Here is a 22,020-nt window from a genome sequence, read left to right as displayed (position 1 = left end):
TTAATTACATTTTCACCCCAAACAAGGCACGTTGCCACTTTGATGTAGGGGGCTACTATTAGGGACATAAGCTACTGGGGTACTACGTAGGGAGTTGGGCAGCAAAATGTCAGTTCACGTTACACTTGAACTTCTGCATGTCAGTTCAGTTGGGGAAGAAGGGACCCGGAAAGGAATTCCAAAGTCTAGCAGTTCTGGAGAATAAACTACTGGAGTAGAAGGCTCTCTTACGTCTAGGGATCTGTGAAGGGGTGGGATTTAGCTGCTTGTCGGGTTTATCGGGGGTATTTACGTCGAGGGGGTACAAGTGCTTGCAGTTCGTCAGAGCATTCACCGTTATAGTACTTGTAGAACAGGCAGAGGGATGCAACATTTCGTCGATGAAACAGAGGCTGAAGCTTAGATGACAGTTCAGGACCTATCAGGTTGGCGACTCTTTTGAACCTTGTCTAGGAGCAAGAGACTAGTAGCACCAGCCCAAATATGGCAACAATACTCCATACATGGGTGAATGGTGGCCTTATAGAAGTACAGGATACTTTCAGGTGTTAGTAGCTTTCTAGCACGGTAGAGAGAACCTACCTTCTTCGCAGCAGTCCTGGCAATACTCTCAATGTAATTGTTCCAATTCATGTTTCCTGTGAACGTTAGGCCGAGGAGTTTAAAAGATGTACTTTCAGATAAAGAGTCTTTCGCCATTGCTATTTGTGGTAGAGAAGGTTTCTTGTAATTATTGAAGGAAACAAGTTTAGTCTTGGCAGCATTAAATGTGACCATCCATTTTTGTCCTCATTCCACTAAAGATCGGAGGTCATCCTCTAGTGTTTGTGCCATTTCTTTAGATATGTGTTCATTTGTTTTCCTGCCGTGTCTGTTATAGAATATGGTGTCATCAGCATATATACCCATCTCACAGACAATTTTGTCAGGGAGGTCATTTATGAATATTAGGAACAATAGAGGTCCAAGGATAGACCCTTGAGGCGCTCCCGCATTTATATCATATTGTTTAGATGAACAACTGTCAAGGACAACCTGGATTTTTCTCTCTTAAAAGGATTTAATTATGTTAAGTATTCTTCTAGTGATACTGTATGATCTGATTTTCCTAAGACCTTGCATGCAAAATCACCACCCAGTCAGTCACTTAATAATGTTCTTCACAATTGGTCACCAGATTTGTGGCCGTTTTCTTCACCCCCCCCCTTATTGTTTCTTCTGGGGTGTGATTGAGGCCATCACCAACAAGCACACCAACAACACTGTTGACTTTTCTGAAGGCTCCCACTGTGGAGGCATTTGCCACTCTAGACAAGCACATGCTTTTGCCACAGCATGCAAATTATTTTGTGCCTGCCTTGAGATGGTCTTCTCTGCTAGTGGTGATTACATTGAAAAAAAATAATTTAGTATGTAACTGTTGCTTAATAAAGTGTCAGGTATACTGCCTATACAACTTTTGTTTTTATTGCACATTTCTTTTTCTTTTTATTAAGTGTCGGATTTTGCTGGCACAACCTGTATGCATTATGAATTTACTTTAGTATGCAATCTAGACTTGCATTACAATCTATATCTTGTGAATTGACATTGTTATGCGATTTACATATAAAAATGCAATCAACATGTTCCAAGAGCAAGGAAAACACTTCTAATTGTTTTCAAGAGAGCCTGAAACTCTAAACTAACGTTCAAAGAAATTTTTTTTCTTTTTGACTTGAGTCACTGCTTATCAAGGCCTGGAGATAATCAGTGTTAGGTAGATAGTGAAAAAACCCTACGATAATCAGTAATCATGGAACTTGGGTAGAGTTTAATTATATAAGGGGACGGATCAACAGGAACTTATTTATATTAGATTTGAAAACAACCATGCTATCAATCCCACAGTATTTTGTTCCACAGATGGGCAGTTCCAGGTAAGATACTTTGCTCATGGAATTTTCGTTTAGCTGTAGGCACAGATAGAGAGTGAGGGAAATTGTTAAAAATTGTTGTTGCTAGACAAGTAATTTTTGCAGGGGGAAGGGTCCATAGATTGAAGCTCAGGAGAAAAAGAACAAAAACGATTATTTCGCGTAACATTTCAGACAATAATTGAACAAGATGTTGCTGAAGGCTTAGTAATCTATTCTGACATATGGAGAACTAATGTCGATTTAAACAGATTCAATTTTCAGAATTTTTCCATAAATCATCAGCAAAATGCTATAGATCCCAACACCGGAGCACATACATGAGGAATTGATCAGGCTTTGATTCGGTGTGAAGATTCGTATATTAGGGGGGGGAAAAAAAAGAAGGAAAATCTTTCATTTAAATCCACTGGGACACTATCCTATCTGAAGACAACAGAACAAAGAGTTTTGCTATTTCATGTTGTCACACAAATTCTTTAAAGTTTGAACTTGCAGTTTAACCTAAAGTGTAAAATGTCAAAAGTTAACTATTGACTTTTTTGTGTTACAACACCAATTTCAATTCTGTGCAATACAAAAGTATTAAATTAAAACTTGAAAATAATTTATTTAAAATAACAAAAATTAAAACCAAAGATTAATTACAACCTTGCTAGAAGGTTAGACACAAGGTCAGATGTGTTTTTGAGAAGCCAACATACTGGGATGTGCATTCAAACCTACAAAAATTCCTGAGCATTCCTGATGGCAATGGAAGTGCAATAAACTAACCCCTTTTCAGAGAGAACATAAAGCCTGGGAGAGTGGATCACCTAGGACTAAACAGAACCATAGTAGTTTCATATCCAAATGTGCTTCCAAAACAGCGGTGCACAGTACAACATACCATTGAACGGTGATAAAATGAAGATTATTGGACATTTATTGCTGTAATTTGGTGGACAAGTCAGGTTAGACTGGAGTTAATTTATACCAAATATGGCTGGATTTCAGAAAGGATTTAAAATTTCATTAAAAATTTTAAAGGTATGGTATTATTATTATTTGGGGGGGGGGTAACCATGTAAAGCAGCAATATTCACATCGCCCCTTCCTCTCTTATACAGTAAAATACTTCGAATTTGCCATTATAAAAACTTTGAAATGAAGGTTGATATTTTGATTACAATCTATAAAGACAAGTTATTACATGTCTATAAAAGAGAAAAAAAATTCTGCATTGAGTATTATGGAGAGGCACTTTAAACTCTCAAACCTTATGTCATATTCTCTAATGATTGGAGGGAGGGGTGTAGGTAGATATATACTTCACCTACTTTTGCAGCGAACTGCATGTGTGTGTATGTGTGCGACGTGGTTGACATCTATCTAAATGCCACGGGGAGGGGAAGGGGCGTCGACTATGAAAACAAATGGAAAACAAACATACCAAAAACCCTATTTCAAGATAATTTAGTATTGATTTTTCTAAATCTTTTTCGCTTGTTGACAATGACATCATTTACAATACCCTCATTCCAGTTCTTTTCTAGAATAGTGCCCCCTCCCACCCCAAGAGAAATACGCCTTTTCTTCCAGTTAGGAGCACAACTGAACCAGCATACTTGGCCTTTACATTTAAAATCAGAAATTACTCTCTAATGAAAGGTTTCAAAAGTACTTTTGAATTTCAAAGTGTCACATGAATAAACACGTCAGCCATTTTTAAATCCTCCACAATATAATAAAGATCAATGTGCATTAATATATAATTAAATATAACTCCCTCTTGGCACACAAGTTAGCAAGTGAATAAAAGAGATACATTTTAATAAAAAGATTGGATGCTAACAGATACTCCCACTCCACATTAAGGTAGACCCCAGAATAATTATAACTAAAAGGTGACAATGCTATTAAAAGCTCCAAAATTGGGGCCCTCACCACTAGATACAATTTTATATCAAAGACCAATGTGTATTTATTTGTATACTAACAGGGGCGAGGGCTAACCTTATCGGTTATAAAATATGCTTAAATATATTTTAATTTATGCAAATTTCGTATTTATTATTACAGAGCCAATTCTCTATTGAATATATATATATTATAAAACTCAAATAGTTTTGCTTGCTTGCTTTGGTGTTTAAACTGTCCTTCCGGTTCCAGTTGAAGAGTCCGGTTTAGGATTTCCAGTTTCGCGCAAACACTTGATACATACAGACGATATAGGCAAGATTTATTAATTAACAACAAATAACGATAAGACAAAAAAGGTACTTTTGTATTTGACGGCATAAAATTGAAAATACTATTTAAAAAATAGTGCGGGTTATTAAATGCAAAAACACCTAAAACGTCATAAATAAATAAAAAAATAATGACGAGGAGGATGCAAACCAAACTTTTCTCAAATTGAAAAGTCGCAAAAAATTAATAATAATAATGGCGACGGGGGGGTCTGAAGAAGCCAACGTCAAATCTGGGCTGTAAACTTCTAACTTCTAAAATTTCTGTTTTTACTTTCCATTATTTTTCTAATGGACCATTTTTCGTAATTTTATTAATTCATACTGATTTACACATTCCCTTAATTGCCTTTTTTTTTTTACATTCAAAAGTACCTGCATGTTATCACCTAAAATCATCACTAATCGCTAGTGAAAGCCAGATTCTTTTATTTCAGCCACGGCTGCCAGTGTCCGCAATTGTTCAGGGATGGCAGTTGCCACCAACAACAACTTTAGTTTACTTTTTTTACAAGGAAAGGGCAAGCTTCCATTGGGTAACGCTGGTTAGCGTGTCCTGCTAGTATATATATATATATATATATATATATATATATATATATATTACTGATTCCAAAAGTAAAAAAAAATGACTTGTGTCATCAGCTAGAAGTCAAAACCAAAACATTTAGCACTCCAGCTATGTTCCCACATTTAGTGCTCCAGTTGTTGCTACTGTTTGAGTTAACGCAACAGATAGATATAAAAGTTATAAAATTAAACCACTTTTAACTACGATTAGTTTACGCAAGCGCAAATTAATAGAAATGTCAGCAAGTTGAAATGAACATGTTGCATTTCAACTTGCTGACTTCTGTACAGATTATTCATCCATCCAAATAAATATTTTACACATTATAAATCATCCTTGATGTATGACTGCTATTTCCTGTTAATTTCAATGTCATGTGGTAAGTAGTTTAAGAGTTTAGAGGTTAACTATTTACACAGACATACATCTGTTTTATTTCTATAGAAGATAACTTTTGTGACAGAATGAATTTATATTTAAGTAAAAAAACGTGCCTTATTTCTAGCCCATGAACAAAACCATTTCAAATGGTGAGAAAAAGTAAGAAAGCAAATAGCAAGTCGAACAACACCTGCCGTCTAAAATAAATCTAGAAAAAATCCTCCACTCTAAACAAAAAGTCAACAATTTGATCTTTATTTTTTTCTTCTTCAGATCATCAGAAATGATGATTTCCATATGAAAAATTTAATTACTGACATAATTGTATGACTTTATATGAATATTAGTACAAACACTAGCAGAGCATAATTTTTTTTCGTCACTTTTGACAGGGGGTGTATCTATTAATAGCATAGCTGGTTTGTGTTTGCTACAGTATGACATTTTGAAATCCAAAAGTATTCATGAAGCCTTTAAACTGACGAAGAGAATACAATTTCTAACTTGAACTATAATTTAATGTCATAAGACAAGCATTATGGTTCATTTGTGCTCTGAAACAAATGGAAAACAATTTTCTCATGCATCCCTGTTGTATCCAAGAACCTCATTTTCTTCTAATCTTTTTTATAGCATGAAATGTGATTATTTGACTGTGAGAATGTTGCCATTTTTGGTAGAAATAAAAGTAAAGTAGTTGACCATAGTCGAGGGAAACCTGAAGACTCCCTTTTCATTACCTACTAAGCTAAGGTGTAGTGTAGGACACCACTCCTTTCCCAGGATTACTCCACTTAAACTTCATCTTCGCCTTATAATGCTGAGTGTTTAGCAAAAAGGCATCAAATACCATTTTGTTAGTGTTGATATCACTTGACTGAAGATTGAACCCTGGTTTTCAGCTCATTAGTGAACAGTCTCATCATTATGCTAAATGGGCTGGTCAAGCTTCTGGCACCAAAAATTATTCTTACTGTGTTGTTTTTATTTATTACTAGTTATACATATCCAGGATTGTCCGTGAGGTTTGACTTTCATATTTCATACTTTTTTTTTTTTTTTTTTTAATTATGCAATTTTTGAAGTTTTGCTTTCACCAAATTTTCTGTTTAAAATAGAATTTTTGAAAGTTAGATTTAATTACCATTTTGTTTGGTCATTAAATTATTAATTAAATGAAATTGTCATAAAACTAACTAGTTGGTGTGAAGGTAATGTTTTTAATCTATTTATAAACTGATTGGATGTAAATAGTTCCAAAATAGTTCAGAAAACAGGGCATTTACAAGTTATTAGGTTAGTGCAAAAATAATGTTGTTTTATATATATCATACTTTGGGCTAATTCTACCAACTAAAAAAAAAAAAATGCTCTTTATATGTGTGGTTGCCAAAAGAGCACTTTTAGTTAGTTGGCACAATTACCCCAAAAGTACAGTGTATATATATATATATATATATATATATATATATATATATATATATATATATATATATATAGCTGAACATCAAAAAACATTTTTGCACCAACCTAATACCTAGTTGTATTTGTGACGGCATTCACCCTGAATGGCTTGAGCCAGCTCCAAATGAATTTGTTGCATCACGAATCAAGGCAGTCCATCCAGGTCTGCTACCAACTCCTTGGCATACTTCAACAATTCACAATTCCCTCATTCCACCCTGAAGACATGAAAAACTGGTCATAAGACTGCTTTGACCATTGCGAGCCACATCCTCAATTGCCCACCACTCTTGTGTCATTCCAGTAGTATTATTTGTGCTATTGCCTTGTGAATCAGATCAGTTGGTGGACGACAAAATGCGTGACCAAACCATCAGAGCTTTCTGATAAAAGTACTTCCTCAAGTCTAAGAAGCTTACATAATGTGTGAATTACAAGTCAGTAGATTAAAGAGAGGCAACCAAAATAGTTTTGTTGAGCCGTCCTCTTAAAAAGAGGATCAAATTCTAACCAATTTCCACCACTACATAATATTGGCGGTGTTGTCTGAATGACCTGACATTCATTAAGTCTTACCCTCGAATGGCATTCAGGCCTTGATAAGCAGTGGTTCTCTTGTAAAAAATAATTATTTTAATAAATGAGATTTTTCTAAGAATTTTAAAATTAGTTAAATGACTTTCTATTCAACAGCTTAAATGCTTGCAAATTCATTTCACATTTCAAAGAGGTCAAAAGTAACTTTACAAGAAGGTTGGAGGTTACATTGGCCAAAATGTTGTGAAAAGAAAAGTCAAGATAAGAATAGTAGGTTGAATAGTCTAAATAACATACAAAAAAAAGTTACAATAAAAAAAAAAAATATCCTATCGATGGATGAAATGTCATTTCAACAATTCTGCAAAAATTTTCCCAAATAAATGTTAGCTGTAGGAAGTTGATATTTTGATTAATAATAATTCAACAAAAAGGTTTTTACGAGAACAGGGCGTTTACAAGTTAGTAGGTTAAAGAGAGGCAACTGAAATATTTTTGTTCTTTTTTTTATTTTTTTATCGTACAACGACTGGATGGTAAGTAAAAGTAAAGACTAATAAAAACACTCACTTCCACACAGACATGAAATAAATAGACACCTCCACAAAAATAATTCATAAACGTTTAAAGTTTATGCTTTCTTTGCCAACGGTTAGCACCCAAAGTCATACAAAGCAGCAGTAAAAGTTTGAAACAAACATTTTATACTAATTGAAATTTTTTGTATTACAAACCTAAGTATACCTATCATAGCAGTTAAGTACGACACAGGTCTTTCGGTTCTTGTTCAAAAGTCCCCTTATATTAAACAAAAATCTGTATTATGTATGTATGTATGTATCCGTAACAAAATGAAAATATCATATTCCAAAATTCACATAAATTGATTAAGTAGTTTCATTTTTAAATAAAATAAAATTTTATGAGTAACAGAAAAGCAGCTGTCTTGCGCTTAACAATCTTAAACAAAAAAGAAAAAAAAAAAAAAAACAAAGGAAGGTAACTCAAAAATTCAAACTTGGAAGATTCATGTTGTAATGCCTACGAATTCCCATTAATCATTTAAAAATGATTTTCTTTATAAAAATAAAACTACTGGATCAATTTATGATTTGGGCACTTTTTTCTTTAGTCACGGGTACTACATCATACAGATTTTTCTTTACTTTTGCTTTTTAATATAGCAGAATCTTGGACAAGAATCGAATTTTCAAAGTTTCAGAGCCATTATATTATATGTCAATGTGAAGTTGGACTTAATCGGCATCAAATTGATGCAAACTTTGGGAAACTGAAATCAACTTAGGAAAATTTTCTTGAAATTATGAAAGTAAATCTACTACAATGCATTTCAGTTTCTTTGTAAACAACTCAGCCATATAGAAGTCATTTAAATTCGTCAAATTTTGGTATGAGATATTTGTGGCACTTTAATGAAATTAGTCTAACCAAAATATTGTCTGTGTATGCATACACTTCATTGCTGTCATAAGTTGCAGCTGGGAAAGTGATTAATAAAAAAATGTCTATGTTAATAATGTTCTGTGCCGGAATAGCTGTTATCTGGAAAAAACTTAAGTGAAATAAATTTTTTATTAAATGAACAAGATCTTAGAAAAACAAAATTTAATTGGCTAATCAGAATCAAATATTAATTTGTCAGATCAATTGCTATCAGTAAATATTCCAAGCATCTAACAAGATAACTTTACATATTGGAAAGAAAGGAAAGAAAATAAGATCACTTAAAACAAACATTTCTATCTTACGTTTTATAACAATTTGTAGTTCAATTTATCACTTAATGATCAAATGATACTGTAATAATTGAATGCATCTTAAAATAAATGAAATAAAGGTAAAAAGGCTTCTGAGCAACATTGGATATGTATAGCTATTAAAACTAATAAAATAATTTTAATTTTAAAATTATTCTCTTTATAATAATTTAAAGATTGTAATTTTTCAAACCAGTTGAATTTGTTAATAAAAATGTTGAAAATTTATTTGGAGAAAAAGAAACAAAAATTAAACTATATTTTAAATTAATTTTGTTTTAGTGAAGAAACAAATTATTTTTTTATTTTTTATTTTTTTTGTTCATGCAAGATAAAGTTTGCTGAAAAAATGATTAGATCATTTTTGTACTCCAGAAGTGTTGGAATTTTATTCCTGTTTAATCTTTTTTCCTTTCTTTTTCCTCTTCTTTTATCTATTTCTTATGTGACGATGATTATTGAATCACGAGACTGAATCATACTCGCTGATTGGTCTGGAAAGTTCCCCCGCTTGTTTTTTTAAGATTTGCGTTATTTTGCCAGTTGAGGTTTCGGCATCCACTGGTACAGAATGTATGAACTTTGTCTCCATCAAAAAGACATAAAAATGAAGCTTTCAAACAGTTGGAAATCAAGAAAGTTTGGAAATAAGCTAACCAAGTGAAGGTTATGTTTATCCAGATGTCGTGACTAGACTATAAAAAGCCATTCTTAACATGGAGAGGAGACGGTGTTTTTTGTTAACTATTCTGTGCTTCCACCTAACAATAATAATAAAAAAAAAGATATCGTGAAACTTGAATTTAATCTTTAAAATAGCATTATATCAACAGTGCATAAGCGCAGTTTTTTTTCTCTTTATTTTTTTCTATTTTGTAAACACAGAAGTAGGGGTTTTCGGGTGTGCTGAAAACGAATATCAGTTTTTGTAAAGTCATTCATACCTTGCAGTCTCAACGTACATTTTCAAGCCGTTATTTTGAAGGCCAATAACATCATAAGGTGTTACAGGTTTGAGCCTGGCTACTGCAACTACTTTTTTTTTTTTTTTTTTGCTATTTTCATCATATTTAGTTGATATTTTTTTTTTTTTGTGCTTACATGGGTACTCTCACAATTGAAACATTTATTATACTATACCACTTCTGCACACCCAGGCAACGCCGGGCATCCCTGCTAGTTAAATAATATAAAAAGATAAAATAATTAAAATGAATGAGTAATATATAAAATTACATAATCAACCTTAAGTGTTAGCGTCGTGCACAAGTTTGTATAAAATAATTTCAAAAATATCAAATTTACTAAAGGAACCAAAGATTTGTTATATAGCTACAAAACAAATTAGTCTACAAAAACATGTGTATGGTTTCAGCGGTTGATATGCGGTTGATATGCCATAAACCCCCTTGAAAAAGATAGCTGACCCACAAAGGTGTGCTGGTCATTATGTCCTAGATCCCTTTAGCTGTAGTTTTACTACAAACCAGCAGGGATAATCGGTCTTGTCCAGGGTCATGGATACCAAAACAGAAGAGGTAAAAACAACAAAAAAAATGCATGCAACATCTTTCATTTAAAACCTCTCTACAACTCCCTTTAACAGCCTCTTCTACATCCCCATCACCCCCGCCTCTTTCTGGCAACTGGTTCAATATTCTCGCATCAAATAAGATACACCTAAAGAAAGTTGGAAGTTACACCAACTGAAACATTGCGTAAATAACATCAAGATGAGAACTGCAGTTCGAAGAATGTAAATAATACATAACATCAGAATATACACAATTTCACTCAATTTATATATTTTATTCTGAGAACAAAATGCTTACAAAACAAAATCAGATACAAGGGGAATAAAAAAAAAAAAATGGCCAAATAAGGTCGTTTTCTTTTTTTCATTTTTTTTTTTTTTTTTTTTGCAGCAACATTTTTGCGAGTCGTTCGCCTAGCAATGTGAATGTAATGTTTAAAAAACGTTATTTCGACCCATCGTGACGTCATAAGTCGTGAGATAGCCGTGACAGTTAGGATGTTAGTTTTTTTCACCTCCTTTTCCTCTTTCATGTTACAGTGTTGAACCTGCCTATTGCGCCTATTTTTTTTTTTTTTTTTGTGCTCATTGCTATTGTCATTAAAGGAAAGTTTTTTTGTTTTTTTTAGGGCTGGGAGTTGCTCAATATCCTTAGTATACCACCTCTCTCCACCCAAGCAACGCCAGGTAGCCATGCTAGTATAAAAATAAAACTAAGTTAACCGAATTCTAACGATAAATTTGATTTAGTTGACAAAGAAAAATACAATAATTGAAAAAGAAAATGCCAAGTCTACATTTTTAAAATCAAATTGTAGTAACTAAAGTTTAAAGTATAAATGTCAATGATCAACAAATAATATTTCCATTCTTGTGACAACTATTCTCATCTTGGTTGCTATGTTCAGAACGATTCGATCGATATAACTTCATGATTTCTTCAGATGCATCTCGTCAGACTTGGAATCTTATACGAAATTTCAAACTAAATACCTTATATTTAATTTAAAGAGAGTTTTTTTAGGTGACTATAGGTTCAATCCTTACTACAGATGATGATATAAAATTAACGTTTTTAGCAGGTCATGGCTGACGGATCAAGAACCATCTACCCTATGGGTTTTTTTTTTTTTAAATGAAAATCACTCCAAACAAAGCGTAAAACCATTTGATGCAAAGAAATAGAAATAAAAGTTAAAAAATACTACTTCAAGGTGGAAGTGTTATGTGGATAGATTTTGAGCCTGCAAAGAGCAATTCTTCCCTTTTGTCAGAAACATTGTTTATAGAATGTGAGGACTAAAGCTAAGTGAAAATTACGAGGATGCTGAAAATAAACCCATGGTCCACTTTCTATTATCCTTGCCCAAAATTTAACGATCATAGGTGCACTTTGTTTTATGTGGTGGAGGGGCAGTCAACTTTGTACTTTATAATCATGCTGTCGTTAAATTTGTCGCCATGGCCTAGCGGTTAAAGGCATTGAATAACAATCACTTTGGAGTGACCATTTTCTAAGAGTTAAAAGTTCAATCCTTTTACTAGGTGAGAATAAAAATTAACATTTCTACTCTTATCTACAACCAACGCCAGATGAGAACAATCTACTCCCATGGAATAAACAGAGGCTTCAGTTCGAAATTTCGCCCAGAACCCCAAGTTTGAGAGAAATGTACATGAAAATGTCAAGAGGTTAGATCGGCCAAAACATTTTGATTAAAACAACCAAGCTAAAAAGAAGTCATAACTAGATGGGTGGCCAGCGTTCCCCGGTGGTAAGGCATGCTTAAATATGATATTTTAATATATGCAGATTTCATATTTATTATTATAAAGCCAATTCTCTATTGATTATATTATATCCAATAAGTAGTAGTGTCTCCGGCGTGAGCCGGTCATCAAAAACGCTTAAATGCATCATGCAGACTTTGTACTTATTATTCTACAGCCAATACTCCATTTATTATTATATTGTACCCAATATATAACAGTGATTTCAAATTTAAAAAAAAATAAAATAAAAATAACTTTAGTGCTATCAGCTAGAATCGAAACCAAAACGTATAGGTTTCCAGCCTTAAAAAATCGTCATATCAAAAAATTCCTAAACAATACTATTATTGTCAAGATCATATAAATGGGTCATTTATTGAAGCTTGGAATAAAACTGAAAACCAGCAAAGTTATTCTTTATCCTTTATGCAAGAGTAGGTACGAAAGGAATGTCAGTAAAAATAAAACACATTTACAGGACAAGAATTCTAAGGAATGAATGAATCGGCTGTTTACCTAATGTGTTAAGAGTACAACACTACACCAGTTATCGAATAAGGACACAAGCATCACTGCAGGGTTTCAAATCTCTATATTAAATTTTTTTAAATGTGTGACCATTTCTCGTGTGCGCATGTCTATGTGACTTACACATTTTTTTTTTTTTTTAACTATTCATTAATATTATTTAATCAGTTATATTGAAGATTTTAGCTTTAAAATGGTTCATATTAAACAATTATCGTAATCAAATTAGCTCTATGTATTATTTGGATTATTCTGATTGTTCTTATCTTGAGCGTTATTCTCACTAAGTTTCGGCCGATGTAACCTCTAACCTTCTTCAGGTGTATCTTGTTAAACTTGGGAATCTGCAGAGAATTTCAAACAGAATCCTTTATTTAATCCATGGGGATCGCATGCTCTTGTTCTACCAACCATAATCTATAATATAAATCTCACCTGTCTGTTTAAATTTATGTATGTCAGCTAAAAACTTTTGACAGACGACAGATTTTCATGAGATCGGTATCGTTTTGAAGCTCGACCCGTTGGAGGACAAATATCGAAAAATTGGCTAAAAACATTAATTCCTTCATCTTAAACTGGACACTTTTCTATAAGGAGGGGTCGCTTTTTTCGTCAATGTTTTTTTAAAGTCATCTCCTCTTTTTGATTGACTAGCCTTAATTTAAACCTTTGTCACTTCTGGTTTGGCGATGGAGCAACGGCAAAGATGTCACATTTTTTTTTCACATTCTTTTTCTCATTTGCAGTACAGGTTCGAGCCTGCTTGCCTACTATCACATTTTTTTTTTTTTCTTTTACTGAACAAACACCCAAGCAATATCGGGCACCCAAGCTAGTTAAATTGAAGTCTTAAGTAATTTGCAATTATATTTTAGTATCACCCGAACTAAAAATTGAACTTTCAAATTCTAAAAGAGTGCCCCCTAGAACTAAATGTTAGTACTTTATCTGGAACTAGTATAGAATTTATATTTATATATATAGTAATAAGGAGTGATCCATAATGATAAGTAGTAAGATAGTACATCTAAAAGAACAAGAATAGGTTTAAAGCTCCCAAAAAATTCCTATTCCCACAAGGATCCGTGGTATAAGAGATAAAGTAATTTTGTTTCTAAATTCTTTAGATAAGGATTGATAGTTTGGATTATTTGGACTACTGTTCTCATCTTAAGTGTTAACTTAAGACTTCTTCGGGTATATTTTGTCCAACTCTAAAATCTTTCTGTATAACCCTGAAATCGGCACAGAATTTTAAACAGAGCCCTTTATTTAATCCATGGGAATAGCATGTTCTTGTTCCATCAGCAATGATTGGATAGAAGTCTTAAGTAAATTCAGTAGTAAGTAGCACTCTTTTGGAGGCTGAAGGTTCCTAAGAATCCTATTCTAAATTATTTAAGACTTCTATTCGGTCATTGCTGATAGAACAAGAGCATGGTATTCCTGTGGATTGAAAGGGTCCCGTTTGAAATTCTGTGCAGATTCTTGAGTTACACAGAAAGATTCCAGAATTTGACAATAAGAAGGTCGGAAGTTAACACTTAAGATGAGAACAGTAGTCAAAATAATCCAAATTATCAATCCTTATCTAAAGAATTTAGAAACAAAATTAGTTTTAATTTTATAACAATTTGGTTCAATTAATTGAATGAACAAACAAAACTGTAATATTACGGTTTTGTTTGTTCATTCAATTAATTGAACCAAATTGTTATAAAACTAAAACTAATTTGGTTAAGATAATGGATTTCAATTGCAGCTATCTTCAAAATGGAAAGTTCAAGATAACAGCATTAAACGTTAAGAATAGTTTTATAATAATTTAGTTTAGTTTATAATTTAATGAACAAATGATACGATTAATTTTTTTAATGGAAATTGCTCCAGCCAAAGCATGAAGCCATTTGTATGTAAAGAGCTAAAAATAAATAAATAAATAAATAAATAAAAAAATAAATAAATAAATAAAAAATACCACTTCAAAGTCAAAAACTAGTCAATGATAAATGTTATGTGGATAGATTCTAACTAAGAAAACAGCAATTCTTCCCTCTTTATCAGAAACATTGCTCATGGAGTGTGTGGACTAAAGGACAAAATTAGGGAAGCAAAAATTACAAGGCTGCCGAAAGTAAAACCAAGGTGTAGAAAAGCAAAATGTACACTTTAAAAGAGAATGTGTCAACCAAGTCTACAGTAGTTTTTATTTTATTAAATGGCTCTGTTCAGTCTTGACGTAGACTATGCATACCCACTGAAGGGTGCCTATGAGAAATTTTTGTGGCAAGAGTTGTACAATCACCAACCACACCTCTACAACGACTAGAAATAAGCAGAGAGCACATACAGTACCTAGTATTCCCAAATGGTCACCCATCTGGTACTGGTCAGACTCATCGTTGCTTAACTTCAGTAATCTGGCAATATTATTATGCTGTATATTATTATAGTATTTTACTACAAAACTAATAAATTTGAAAAGCCCAAAATAGAATGTTTTTTTCCTTTTTCTCCGTTATGATGTAAACAAAACAATAGGGATCATGTGACAACATGTTGCATTTCGATCATAGAATCTTATTGGAGAAGGGAAAGTTTTATTGCTTTGTGAAAACGAATTAAAAAAAAAAAAAAAAAAAAAAAAAAAAATTTGAATCGAAATCGTAAATACTAAAAGTTTTGGAATTTATAAAAATTTGAGCATAATTTTCTATGATTGCAAAAACAATTCTTTTATTTTTAAACAATTATCCATTGTTGGTATTAATAAGAAAATGATTTAAACTATTAATAACAATAACATTTGAGATTTTAAAGATCTCCCACCAATTTTTTTTTTTTTTTTTTTTTTAAATATTACAGATGGTTTTAGAGTAATCCAGAAACGTAAAAGCAAAAACTTTTTTAAAACGTTTTTTCACCTCCCAAACAAGGCACATTGTCACTTGGAACACAAGGGCTTACTATTTGGGATCATGTATAACAAGGGACTGTCGGTAGTTGAGTAGTGTTCCCATTACATTTAAACTTTTGCATGTTAGTACAATCAGAGAAGCAAGAAACAGGGAAGGAATTTCAAAGTCAAGGGAATAAACTATTACAATACAAGTCTTTCCGACATCTAGGGCCCTCAACAGTGAAGGGCCGAAATCGTGGCTACCAAGAGAGCTGCTTATTGGGCCGGTTGGGAGTATGTACGCTGAGGAGGGGTACAAGTGCTAAGAGTTCATCAGAGCACATTTCATTAAAGCACTTAGAAAACAGGCACAGGGATGCAACATTGCAGTGATGGGACAGAGGCTGGAGCTTGGCCGATTGTGTGGGACTTATTAGAGGAGACCTTTTTTTTTTGGACCCTGTCTAAGAGTGAGAGTAGTGGTAAATGAACCAGCTCAGATGTGGCAACAATACTCTATGATTGAAATGAATGAAAAAAAAAAAAAAAAAAAAATCAGAAGAGATATTGTATCAGAATTGGAAATTTAGAGCACTATTGGTAATCTTATTGGAATCTGGTGAAAAACATTGTCATCATCCCATCACTAGGTGTATCAGAATTTGGGGGAAATTTTTGACACCCCTACCACGAAACTGCGAATAAAATATAAAAAACCCGTAATTTCTCTTATTAAAGTGGGTTTATTTTCTTTATGGAATATACTTCCAAAATAAACTAATAAAGTTGTTTAAAAAATAATAGAAATATTATTTTTATTATTTATAAAACAGTGTTTACAAAGTACAGGCATGGGCGACGCGCGCCTTCAATGACGCCATTTTTTTACGTAATGAAATCAATTGAAATTTACAAGTTAAATTTTTCTAAATTTTTAAACTTTAAAAATCTATCAAAATTTTTCTAATGGTTCAATTTTTACGATATTTTCAGGGTCAATGTAAAATTTTATGCTTTTTCCAATAAACCAAATTTAATATTTTAGACAAACGTTTTTTTGTGAAATTCACCTCCCCATTTTGAAATGCCTATTAAAATTCATATAATTAATTGACTCACCAAAGTTTTATACATCACAAAATGAAGATAAAAGATCAATAAATAAAATATTCAAACGCTGAAAACGGAAGTAGCCTTTAAAAGTAGGGCAAACGAAGTTACCAAGTTATGAAGAAATGTCAGTGGTCAAAAAGTGGGGGGGTCACTTTTCTATAATAATTTAACGTAAAATGAGCACCCACTTTATGGGCACATGGGGGGGGCAACGTAGAATGAACACAATTTAACAGAAAATACTATTAATGCTTATTGCTTAACATACCATGGAACAAGTAGCTTCCATGAAGAAATGCACAGTCAATGTCGGCGCGTTAACAGTTAATTAAGCACCTAATTGAATATCCTTCTTAACCGGCATGCTTGCTTCGCTTGATGCTTCATTGAAACGGTTTTTTTTTTACCATTCCATACTTCCATACATATCAAACTGAGAATTCTTTTTACATACGGGTATTTTGATGGCTGATAAACAAACGTCAAGAACCGATACTTGGTTGAAAAATCCTTTCATTTAAAAAATACATAGAATATAATATATAAATAATTAAATTCTCATACCGGAACATTAGAAGCAATCAAATATTAATAATTTGAAACAAGTGATTTTTTCACACAGATATATATATATATATATATATATATATATTTATTACAACCACACGAGTTACGTTTTTTGAACTTTTTTTTTAATAAAACCGATGAAAAAAAAAATGTATATTTTTTTTGGTGAAACCTTTTATGATATTAAATTTTGGTCTTTCCTCATTTTATTGAAATAAAAATTATGGTTTGAAATTACATTTTCATTTTTTTATAAGCTTGTATACATTGGGGGGGGGGGTCTATTCAAACAACCGTTTATTATGGCGGGTTGACTAAAATTCTGATACACCTATCCCATCACTAATTAGGACCACAACAGCCTGTAAATTCTATAACAACCTAAAACCCATTTCTACCTATAAAAGAAAGCATTATCATCATAATTATCATGATCATCATCGTTATCATGTATATATATAAAAAAGAATGTGCCACGTCTGGGCATTTAAACCATTGCATTATGTTATTGTACACACGAGCAGAGCAATCCAACATTATCCAGGGACAAGGCATGAATAATGAAGAAAATAAACGAACTTTTAAAAAGTGTCAATAGCATCTTTCTTTGAAAAAATCTTTTTACTGAATCACATACTTGTTCAATATTATAGAAAGAAAGAAAATGCTGGACTATTTGGCCTAATTTCGGTGTTGTTTTTGAAACAACTACCAGTGAGAATAAAATGAAATAGTAATCCTCTTCTTTGTGAGGCCAAAGGAATGAATATTACAGTATCTTTTTTTATTTTAGTTTATTTTACCCTAACCAGGTCAGAGTTACATTGAATCCATTATAAGTACATCTTGCATAATTTCTGACTTTTAGTCAGACACACAAAATTACGACTTTCCTGTCAAAAATAGGAAACACAACAAGGGATGAAAAATATACAACAAATACCTTTTACCAAACACAGGAAAATTTAATATTTTTGTAAGTGATCCGTGTTGGTTTTCATCTTCAAAACTTTTTTTTATAAGAATTCTTTTTTTTTTTCTTCAGAATTTGTATCACACCCTAGAAGACTTGTAAAAATCCAAATGGCTGCCATAATTTACTTTATTTCTAAGTTCTATGTCGTATGTTTAACAAAGATTGAAAATTAAACAAAAATGCAACTAATAACTGTCACTAAATGCAGTAAAATTTCATTTTTGGCCGATCTGTATATTTTTTTTTTAAGTTACTGAAATCATTTAAAAGTTTTTCTTCATTTCAAAATAATTTGCACTGCATCGAAGCTTTTGGCCTAGCGTGATAGTCAATTCGTTGTACATTTGTTTTTTTCGTGCCTCCTTCCTTTGTGTTATTAATTTTACCAAACTTTCGACACTTTCCTTCTTTATATGATGTAGCCTTCAAACTTCTTCAGGAGAATTTTTTTTTCGAAATTGGGAAGATAATATACAAACCCTTGAACCTGAACATAATTTCGGACTGAACCCATCTATATATATATATATATAAAAGTGAAAATGTATGCATGTATGTATGTGTGTTCGCTTTTTTGTGTATGTCTACAAAAGGCTTTTTTCGCCGTGATTCTCGGTTGGCTCGCTCCTTCTTAAAACTTTTTATATGCTGTCTAAATAATAATATGTACAACTAAGGAACTCGGGTCACAGCTATCTTTAATTTACCCGACTTAAGCTATTTTCGAGATATTTTTTGATCGCCGCGTAGCGGGGAAAACAAACTAGCTTCCAGCGCAAAACTAGGTCAAACATCACGCGACTTAACGTTCTCGCACCTGTCAATTTTGCTTTATAAACGTCAACTTAACACACTTATCAATTCATCTATTCCCGTAGTCGAGATAGTTAGGTCGCAGGGTTTTTTTTTTTCATTTCCTTTCCACCTCCGCGTCAAAAGTTCGGGGTTCAAGCCTACCTTTCTACTAAAACTTTTTTTGTCTTTTACACCTCCAAACTCCCGGCCATTTTTTTTTTTTTTTTTTTTTTAAACAGGGTTGTTTTGATCTACCCCCCCCCCCAACACACACAGACACCTCCAAACACCTGGGCAACGTCGGGTACCCCCCCGCTAGTATATATATATATAAAGGGAAAAATGGGTGCAAGCGTTTGTGTATGTCCACAAAAAGCTTTTTAGCTAGGGCTTCTCGCGTCAGATTCCGCAAAAAGATTTTGCATACTTCCCAGATTGTAATATCTCAGATTCACAAACGGACATCCTCTCTCTTTTTTGATCGAGTTAAGCAAAATTCACACCGTGCCGTTGTTTCGGGTGTTTGTTTGGCTTTATCTTATAAAGCAAAGCTATTCTAATGTAAAGGACAGCTTGATGGCCTAGTGGCTGACACTGTATCAAAATGAGATTACTTCTGTCAATGGAGGGAGGAAACCTTTCTATACTGAGAAAATTTAATTTTTAAGGAAATTGTGTCACATTTTGTTTATGTGGGAAAACAAATAAATACCAACCAGTTTTAAAAGCAATGTTCATTTAAGTTAATTACCAACTCATAACCATGTCGAAGCCATTTTTAACATTGTTTCGTCATTGTGCCAATATCCTCCAACCAGGCAATGCCGGGTATCCCCGCTAGTTAAAAATAAAGTTCGAAACGATACACCTGAAGAAGGTCAGATGGTTACATCATTTGAAACGTTATGTATATAACATCCAAGATGAAAATCGTATTTTGAATAAGAGACATTATCAAATTGTTTACATATCTCTGAATGATACTACAGAATTTAAACCGACCTGAACAAGACCTAAAAATTAGATTACGGTTAAAGCTTAATTCAAACCAATTTCCTAACGTAAGGATTATTTTTTTTATTATAACAGTTATGATGAAAAAATGCTTTTCTATATAAATTGTAGATGCATGTCTGTGTAAATATTTAACCTATGAAGTCTTAAACTACTGGTCACATAACACTGGAATTAACAGGAAATAGTAATTATACATAAAGGATGATTTATAACAAGTAAAATCTTTGTTTAGATGGATAAAAGGCATACAGAAATATGCCAAAAAGTTGAAATGCAAAAATGTTCATTTCAACTTGCTGACTTTATCACATGTGCAAATACTATCATAGCTTGAAATGATTTAATCTTAAATCTTTTTTATCTTTGTCAAAACATGGGGATTCTCCTAGACGAGAGCCATCCATTTCAATTGATGCCAGATGGGGATCAGAGCGTTGATGATGTAAAGATAGGAGTTTGGTTTTAGATGCATTAAAAGTAACCAGCCACGTCTTCCCCCACTGAACCACACGCTTGAGATCAGAAGAGAGAGAGAATCAGAGAGAACTTTGGCATTTACAGCCTTTGATGTGTTGCCGTAGATGGTCGTGTCATCAGCATAGATGTCAACGAATGATTTAAGTATGCGTTTTGGGAGATCATTGATGTAGATCAGGAAGAGAGTTGGGCCTAGGATTGACCCTTGAGGGACTCCAGCATTAATACAGTGGGCCTCTGATTTTTGTCCATCGACCACTACTCTTATGAGCCTATCGGAGAGAAATGATTTAATGATTGAGAAAACATTTCCAGTTATACCATAGCTGGAAATCTTGTGAAGTAGGCCCTTATGCCATACCTTGTCGAAGGCCTTTGATATGTCAAGAGCAATTGCCCTAGAAAGGAAGCCTTTGTCAAGAGATTCACTAATTCTGTGAGATATAACCATTAGCACATCTGCGGTAGATCTTGCAGAACGGAAATCATATTGTGTGCCACTAAAAAGGTTATTTCTGCTGAGGTGGTTGACTATTTCTCTATTTAATATGGATTCCAGCAACTTACTCATCACACACAGGAGACTTATTGGTCTGTACTGAGAGGGAGATGGCTTATCACCTGAATTCTTAAATACAGGGCATACTGATGAGGTTTTCCAGGGAGTCGGAAAGCACTTCTCCTTAAGGCAACGCTTAAACAGTTTCGTAATTATGGGAGCAAGTTCTGGTTGAAGCTTTTTTAACACTATAATTGGGATGCTGTCAGGGCCAGTTGCTTTACTGGAATCAAGGTTCTTGACCTCACGCACAGATATTTGTATGTTACCCAGCGTGTTCTGTGTTATAGGAGGAAATATGGGGAGTTGATGGCCTTCATCGCATAGGATAGAATTAGCTGCAAAGTTCTTTGCAAATAGACTTCGTGGCTTAGTGGGGGATGCCCTTTTCTCTACCCTGCAACCTCTCTCCCACAGAAGAGGTGTTGCGAGCCTATCCTTGTTTTATCGTTATTTCCATGGCAGGTGCTGGTCTGAACTCCAATCTCTGGTCCCCCTCGCCAATCCTTCACGAAAACACCCGTCTAGCTGAATCCACTGTGAAAAATTTTCCCCACTCTTTATCTGTGCCTAAATCAAAACATAGATTCCATGAACAAAGCTTCTTTCTTAGAACTGCATGCCTGTGGAACTCTGTTCTGTCTGCCTGCTTCCCACCTGACTACAACTTGGATGTCTAAGTCCAACGTTAACAAATTCCTAATGAACCGCCCTCGTAAGTAAACACTTAATTAAATCTCCACACTAACGTACTGTACTTGCAATAACCCTTATCCCTGAGTGGCTTCCAGGCCTTGATAAGTGGTGACCACCGTGTAAAAAAAAAAAAATCTGTCGATAGCTCAAATGGTAGGGAACACAGCAGGAACTCTAAATGTTTTGATTTCCATTCTACCTGATT

At 33.3% G+C, this 22,020-nt stretch overlaps 1 protein-coding gene across 2 annotated transcripts in view; it reads right to left on the bottom strand.

Moving 5' to 3' along the window:
• Window positions 1-22,020, bottom strand: part of LOC145260516 (uncharacterized) — a 134,349-nt gene that overhangs the window by 98,839 nt on the left and 13,490 nt on the right. The window lies entirely within an intron of this gene.

This window comes from Euprymna scolopes, chromosome 36 (assembly GCF_053919585.1).
Source record: "Euprymna scolopes isolate OS-2025 chromosome 36, ASM5391958v1, whole genome shotgun sequence".
Taxonomy (NCBI): Eukaryota; Metazoa; Mollusca; class Cephalopoda; order Sepiida; family Sepiolidae; genus Euprymna; species Euprymna scolopes.
This window is presented reverse-complemented; position numbering and strand designations above follow the sequence as displayed.